Source organism: Astyanax mexicanus, chromosome 17, assembly GCF_023375975.1.
Source record: "Astyanax mexicanus isolate ESR-SI-001 chromosome 17, AstMex3_surface, whole genome shotgun sequence".
NCBI lineage: Eukaryota > Metazoa > Chordata > Actinopteri > Characiformes > Acestrorhamphidae > Astyanax > Astyanax mexicanus.
In genome coordinates, this window is record NC_064424.1 from 24,095,544 (window position 1) to 24,102,445 (window position 6,902).

Here is a 6,902-nt window from a genome sequence, read left to right on the forward strand (position 1 = left end):
TTTAGTTTATAGTACTTTTTGTACATTTTATACACTTTTATTTGATTTGTGGTCGATTTCTTGCCATTTATTTGATTTCTTGCCATGTATGCAGTGCAGCCTGCAAAGTTGAACGAATCTTTTAAGAGGTTAAAGTAACACAAAGTACGTTTTCTTAACGTTTTAAACGTTTATTTCTGAGAATTCCCTGTGCCTGTCAACCTTGTCATGATGACAACCATAATACTGTTTCATTTTCAAGAGCTAAAGACCAATGCTAAATGTTAAGTTCACTCAGTATTTCTTATAATCTCTCCAGAATGTTACCCAAGGTTATTAAATTCATTATAGAAAAGCTAAATATATCGTTTAATTTGACGGTTGATGTGGTTCCAAGGGTGATGGTTGGTGGTTGGTCAAGTATGCTGCTAAGTGGTTGCTAACGTTGATTAAATGTCAGAATTTCAACAGTAACCGATGATGCATATTAGGCAATTGTCACCTTCCTATAAATAATTGCAGTGTTTGGCCTAAATCGTGTTCTTTAGTTTCTGGGCATCTGTAGTAAAATCACCTACACCTGCAGTTGATCAGATAATTTGATTGTATCGCTTTAGGATAATGGCCTATGCCAAGAGTGTGACTTAAAGAGCCACTAAACACTAAACCATATTTTTTTCCATTAATAGCTTAAATGTGTTCCTTTGAAGTAATAAAGCAATTTTAATACCAATCAATATATTTAAAAATGTTGTTTAATTATCTTTTGCTTCTGGTTGTTTCTACTGCTCGACTGTGTGATAAACTATTTTTCCATTATCAACATTAAAAGAGGTAATGCAACCCAGACATGTAAGTAAATTCAATGTTTTTTGTTATCAGTGAGTTTTGTGGATCAGTGATTCATCTAACGTAATATTCAATTAATAGAAATGGACAGTTTTGTCAAATTTAATCGCACACTGTAGAGCTGTAAGAATCAGATGGAACAGAAACTGGCAAAATATAAATAAAAAAAAAGTGGAGGAGAAAATTTGTTAAAGCGGCTTCCAGATTTATCGGCTCCGGATCTATGATTCAGAATCCAGTCAGGACTCGGCTCAGTGATTCGGAGCGGGTGGGGAAACACACGAGGACCCTCGTCGTGTGGTTCCGGGTGCCTAGCTGTTTATGTTCCTCCTTCGTCAGTGGTGTGTTCGCGCGCGCGTGTGTGTGTGTGTGTTAGGACTCCGACTAGAGTGTGTTTAGGTGATGTGCATAGATATGGATAGGGGGTTTTATTACTCAGGCAGAACGGAATACAGTGGAATTTACAGTAGAGTCGCTGAGTGAATCATTCAGGAGCGTTCAGAAGGTTCTGGAACAACGAGCTAGCAGCTTTTATCTCAAAACCTTAAAACCAACACGACCTCAATAGAACGACTCTTAGTTCACAGACTAGACAGTATATGCTTAGAAAAACGATGGAAATGTATTCAGTCTTCTGTGTTCAGTATATTTGAATATATTTGCCTTAGGTTGGGGTAATGAGCTCTGAGGAAAACGGTCAGCTGCCCTTTCTGTTAGATTCAAGTAGCCAGCATACAAAACTATGTGGTTGAATAAATATAGCTAAGTTATATCTACTTGTCAGTGAATCGGTTCTTACATAAAATGTAAAATGCCTAGCTACCCTGATAGCAAAGACGTAAGAACATTGATTGTTTGGTTGCATTACTTTTTTTAGGTTGATAGTGGGGCAAAAAACTACCTTAAAATACCCTTAACCCTTTCAGACCTAAATTATCTCCAGTAATTAAAAAAATGAAAATGTAAGAAAGCTGTTTTGTGTCTGTAATGCATAGAAAATAAGACTAATATTCTATTATAAAAGGCATATAAGCAAATAAATCCAATTAGCTAAAATACTTATTTTTTTTATTATTTCCTTTGCATTGGAAGCCGTGTATGTAATATTTTATATTTCAAATTGACATTTTTATTTCATAAATCACCCCTAAACAGTAAAAAAAACGCATTAAAAGTGTTCTAAATCACATTAAATGAGTAAAAAATAGCTACTTTGCCTCAATGGTTCTAGTACTACTGTTTTCCAAGTCTATAAAATTGTTCATTGGCTGGTTAATGGTCTATTCTGATGGACAACAGCTCTCAAATAGTGTTATGTGCAACAAACCATTTAACAATAAAGAAAATATATGATGCCCATTGTAATGGATGCAGGGCCTGAAAGGGTTAACATTGCCTAAGTGCCTAATTGTTTAATAGGTATTGGTTACTATTGAAATATTGAAACAACATTCATTTCTACACTGCATGAACTTACAGCTAATAAGAATATAATACAACCAACATCAAAGAAGATATTTATATACATGAAATTTGCATTAAATAGTAATCTTAGTATAGGATTTTCCAAGTTTAAGTGTTGTTAAGGATTAACAAAATTTTGGGATATGAAGTGTGCCTCAATTACAAGCTCCACCCCTTCGCCCTATATATACCTCCAAGTCACAACTCACCTCCGTGACGAACAAACTCACGTGACGTCGAGTTCTCAGTCACTGCTACAATGGATATTGATCTGGATGCCTCGGATCCCGAGTTGTTCTCGGGCTCCTCATCTGCCGGTGTGTCTCATCCGATCCCTGGGCCTCTACCCATCATCTCGGTGCCCGATGCCGAGGCCGGTTCGGTGGTTTCCAGCTCCCCGGCCAGGCGTGGCCGCTCCCGCAACCAGCCTGATCGCTCCTCGGCCCGGCGTGGCCGCTCCGCTGCTCGGCGCTCCAACTCCCCGGCTCAGCCCGATCGCTCCTCGGCCCGGCGCGGCCGCCCCCCTGCCCGGCGCTCTAACTCTCCGGCCCAGCAAGATCGCCGCCCGGCGCGGCCGCCCCGCTGCTCAGCGCTCCTTCTCCCCGGCCCAGCAAGATCGCCCCTCGGCCCGGCGTGGCCGCCCCGCTGCTCAGCGCTCCATCTCCCCGGCCCAGCAAGATCGCCCCCCGGCCCGGCACGGCCACCAAGCAGCCCGGCGCTCCATCTCCCCGGCCCAGGAACATCGCACCTCGGCCCGGCGTGGCCGCCCAGCAGCCCGGCGCTCCATCTCCCCGGCCCAGGAACATCGCTCCCCGGCTCGGCGTAGCCACACCCGCACTGCCCTCTCGGGCTCCGGGCGCAGCCGCCTTTCATCTCAGCCTTCGTCTACTCCTGCTCAGCGCTCCCGGCGTGGATTTCGACAGGACAACTCTCCTGTGGCTTCTACCTCCCGGGCGATGCCTCCTCCACCTCCGGTTCCGGCCCACTCCATGTCTGACTGGACCGTCGCTGGTTTACAGAGGGCCCTACGGAATCGCGGAATCCATTTCGCCCGCTCGGCTCCCAAAAGAACACTCTTCTCTCTCCTGCTCGCCTCTGATGCTGCCATTCGAGGGTCCCCTGCCGGGCTTCCTGCGAGCCGCATCGACACCGCCCCTTCTCCACCCAGGCGGCGCGGCCGCCCCGCTCAGGTTCCTTCCAGCTGCTCGACCCCCCCTGCCGGCGAGGCGGACCCTTCGCCCGGCTTCCTTTTCACCCGGCCCGGAACGGCTCGGGCTTCTGTCTTCTCTCGTCTATCTCCTCCTTTTTCTGCTCCGCTCCTTTCTCTCTCCGCTCTTCCGCCTCCTGCGCTTTCTGCTCCTTCCGCCAGTGGCCCAGCTCCTTCACACGTTCCCCCTGTTTCTGCCCTTCCCCCTGTCTCTATTCCTTCTGTCTCCTCTGTTCTCCCTCTTCCCGTTCCCTCCAACCCCCTCCAGGCCGTTCAGCAGCCGGCCTTGCTCCCTACTCCTTGTGCTCTCTCCTCAGGTGCTCAGGCTCCCCAGCCTTCCGTCCAAGCTCCACGGGTTCATGACGGCTCCTTCTCCCTCTCCACCGCCGCTCCAGCCCCTCCTCCTGCGGGTGCTCGCTCTCTCTGCCCGCCTCTGGTTCAGCCATCACTGCGTCAGCGCATCTTGCAAGGTGCAGACATAGATCTCTCTTCTCTACTGCGTCCTTCGGCCGCCGCTCTGGCGCCCCGCCTCTTTGAAGTCGGGGGTTCACTGCTAACTATCGGATCTTCAGATTCGCGTGGCTCAAGAGTTCTCTCTGCCCCCGAATTCGCCCTTGCTTTCTCCACCTTTCGAGACGTGCTCTGCGCGGCTTTTCCAGCCCGCCGTCAGGAACTCGACGATTACCTTTCCATCATCCTCGACCTGGCCGTGCGCTATGGGGGTTCTGGATTTTACGATTACCATTGTCTGTTCTCTGCGCAGGCTGCATCGCGCTTGCAGCAGTGGAATATGTCCACCTACTGGGGCGCCCTTGATCTCGAGTTATACTGCCGGATTTTCGCTGGTCGCCCTTCCCTCGCTTGCGAGTTGTGCGGACAGCCTTCTCATCCCGTCTCTGCCTGCTCGCTTGTGGCCCCCTCTCCAGCCCCCCCCGCCAGGGCGCCCCCCGCCGTGTCTCGCGTATCGGCCTCTAATTCCCTAGATACTCGTGGGAGGCGCCTTTTTTTTCTCGGCTCCCGGGCCATATGTAATAATTTCAACTCAAGAGGTTGCTTTTTGTCTTCATGCCGTTTTTTGCACGTTTGCTCTTACTGCGCTCAGGCTCACGCTCGTCCTTCCTGCCCCATCCGTCCACCCAAGTTCGGACAGAGCTGACTATTACGTTATCTGTCCACTCCAGTTAACGTGCCCGAGTTAGCTAAGAGTCTCTCTTCTCACCCTGATTCTACCTTCGTCTGCTACCTCCTGGATGGTCTGGTGTTCGGATTTTCTCCCGGCCTCGTTGTTTTGCCGGATACGACCTTTTCAGCTTCGAACCTCCTGTCTGCCCAATCGGAACCCGATGTGGTTACCTCTCTCCTGGCCAAGGAGGTCGCGGACGGCTTTATGGTCGGCCCCTTTTCTTCGCCCCCTTTTTCAAACTTCCGCGTCAATCCCATCGGCGTTGCTACTCGTAAATATTCAGGGAAGAAACGCCTGATTATAGACCTGTCTGCGCCCCATGGTGCTCCTGTGCCTTCTATTAACAGTCTGGTGCCCAGTGATCTCTTTTCCCTGTGCTATGCTCGCATCGACGATGCCCTTATCAAGATCGTTGGCCACGGCGCCTGGATGGCCAAAGCCGATGTCGTTTCAGCTTTCAAGGTTTTACCCCTACACCCTGACTTTTGGCACCTGTTTTGTGTTCGTTGGAGGGGGCGTTTCTATTTCGCCACCAGGCTCGTTTTCGGCTGCAAAAGCAGCCCCAAAATTTTTGACTGCCTCGCCGAGGCTCTTTCCTGGATTTTACTCAATGAGTGCGCCGTTCCTTACGTAGTACACCTACTAGATGATTTTCTGGTCCTGGACACCCCTTCCTCTCCTCCTGCTCGCTGCATCACCTCCCTGGAATCAGTTTTTCGCCGTCTGGGTATTCCGCTGTCCGCCGAAAAAACGGTGGGTCCGACTACATCCTTGGTTTTTTTGGGGATCATGCTGGACTCCTCCTCCTTCCAGGCTTCTCTTCCTCAAGAGAAACAGACACGCATTTCTCAACTCCTTTCCGAATTTCTGGATCAGCCTCGTCGAACCAAGCAGCAGCTCCTGTCAATTCTCGGACATCTAAATTTCGCAATGCGCATTATTCCGCAGGGTCGCGCTTTCATCTCGCATCTCCTCCATCTCGCATCATCCGTGGCTTCCAATTTCCAGTACGTTACTCTCGACGAGGCTTGCTTATCAGAATTGCGTTTCTGGCTATTACTCCTAAAGCACTGGAACGGTATTTCTTTTTTCTTCAACGAAGCAGAATCCGAACCTGAGAATGTCCGCCTCTTTACGGACGCCGCGCCTTCTACAGGCTTTGGCGGTTACTGTGATGGCAGATGGTTTGCTTCTCCATGGCCTGCCGAATTTACTCTTTCTCCTCCGGATCAGAGCGATTCGTCCGCTCTCCGTGAGCTCTACCCCATAGTAGTCGCTGCCCTGTTATGGGGCCACGAATGGACGCGACGCGTCATATTCACGCACTCTGATAACTTGGCCGTAGTTCACGCAGTTAATAAGGGACGCTCTAATTCCCTGCCTCTAATGCCTTTTCTGCGGCGTCTTACCTGGCACTCAATTACTCATCAGTTCATTCTTAAAGCTGTTTTCATTCCCGGTACATCTAACCCCATAGCTGACTCTCTTTCTCGTTTTCATTTCCAGAAATTCAGGACCTTGGCTCCTCACCCAGACTCGCATCCAACTCCAGTACCACCCTATTCGGAAACCATCTTCCCTCTTCACACGCCTTCCACCAGCTCACACAGCAATCTCAGGATCTCATCATAAATGCTGTTTCTCTGGTTATGTTTTTGCCGGTTCCATCTCCTTCTCTCCATTCCCTTTCCAAACTTCGACTTATACACTACTGCCAATTTCCTCACCTTCTCCAGCTCCCGCCTTTCCATCCGTTCATCCACCCTCAAAGTCTATCTGGCAGCTATTAACTTCTTTCATAAACTCCTCTTCGGCTCACCACATCCTTTTTCTGGTCATCACCAAATCTCACTACTCCTGAAAGGCATTAAGAGAAATGAACCTTCTCTCATACGCCAACGTCTACCTCTCACTTCTCACATACTCGCTTGCTGTCTCTCAACCCTACGGTCTGGTCAATATTCCCCTTTCACTTCCGCTACTTTAGAAGCTATGTTTTTATTAGCCTTCTTTGGATTTCTCCGAGGATCAGAATTTACTTCCCCTCTAAACACCTTCCATCCCTCTCTTCACCCCTGCCTGTCCGATGTCACTGTCTTGGATACAAACACCCTTGTTTTTAACATAAAACGAAGCAAAACTAACCAATTCGGCGCTCATACTCCAGTATTCATTTTCAAACTTCACTCACCTCTTAGCCCCTACGAACCTCTTCTGCAC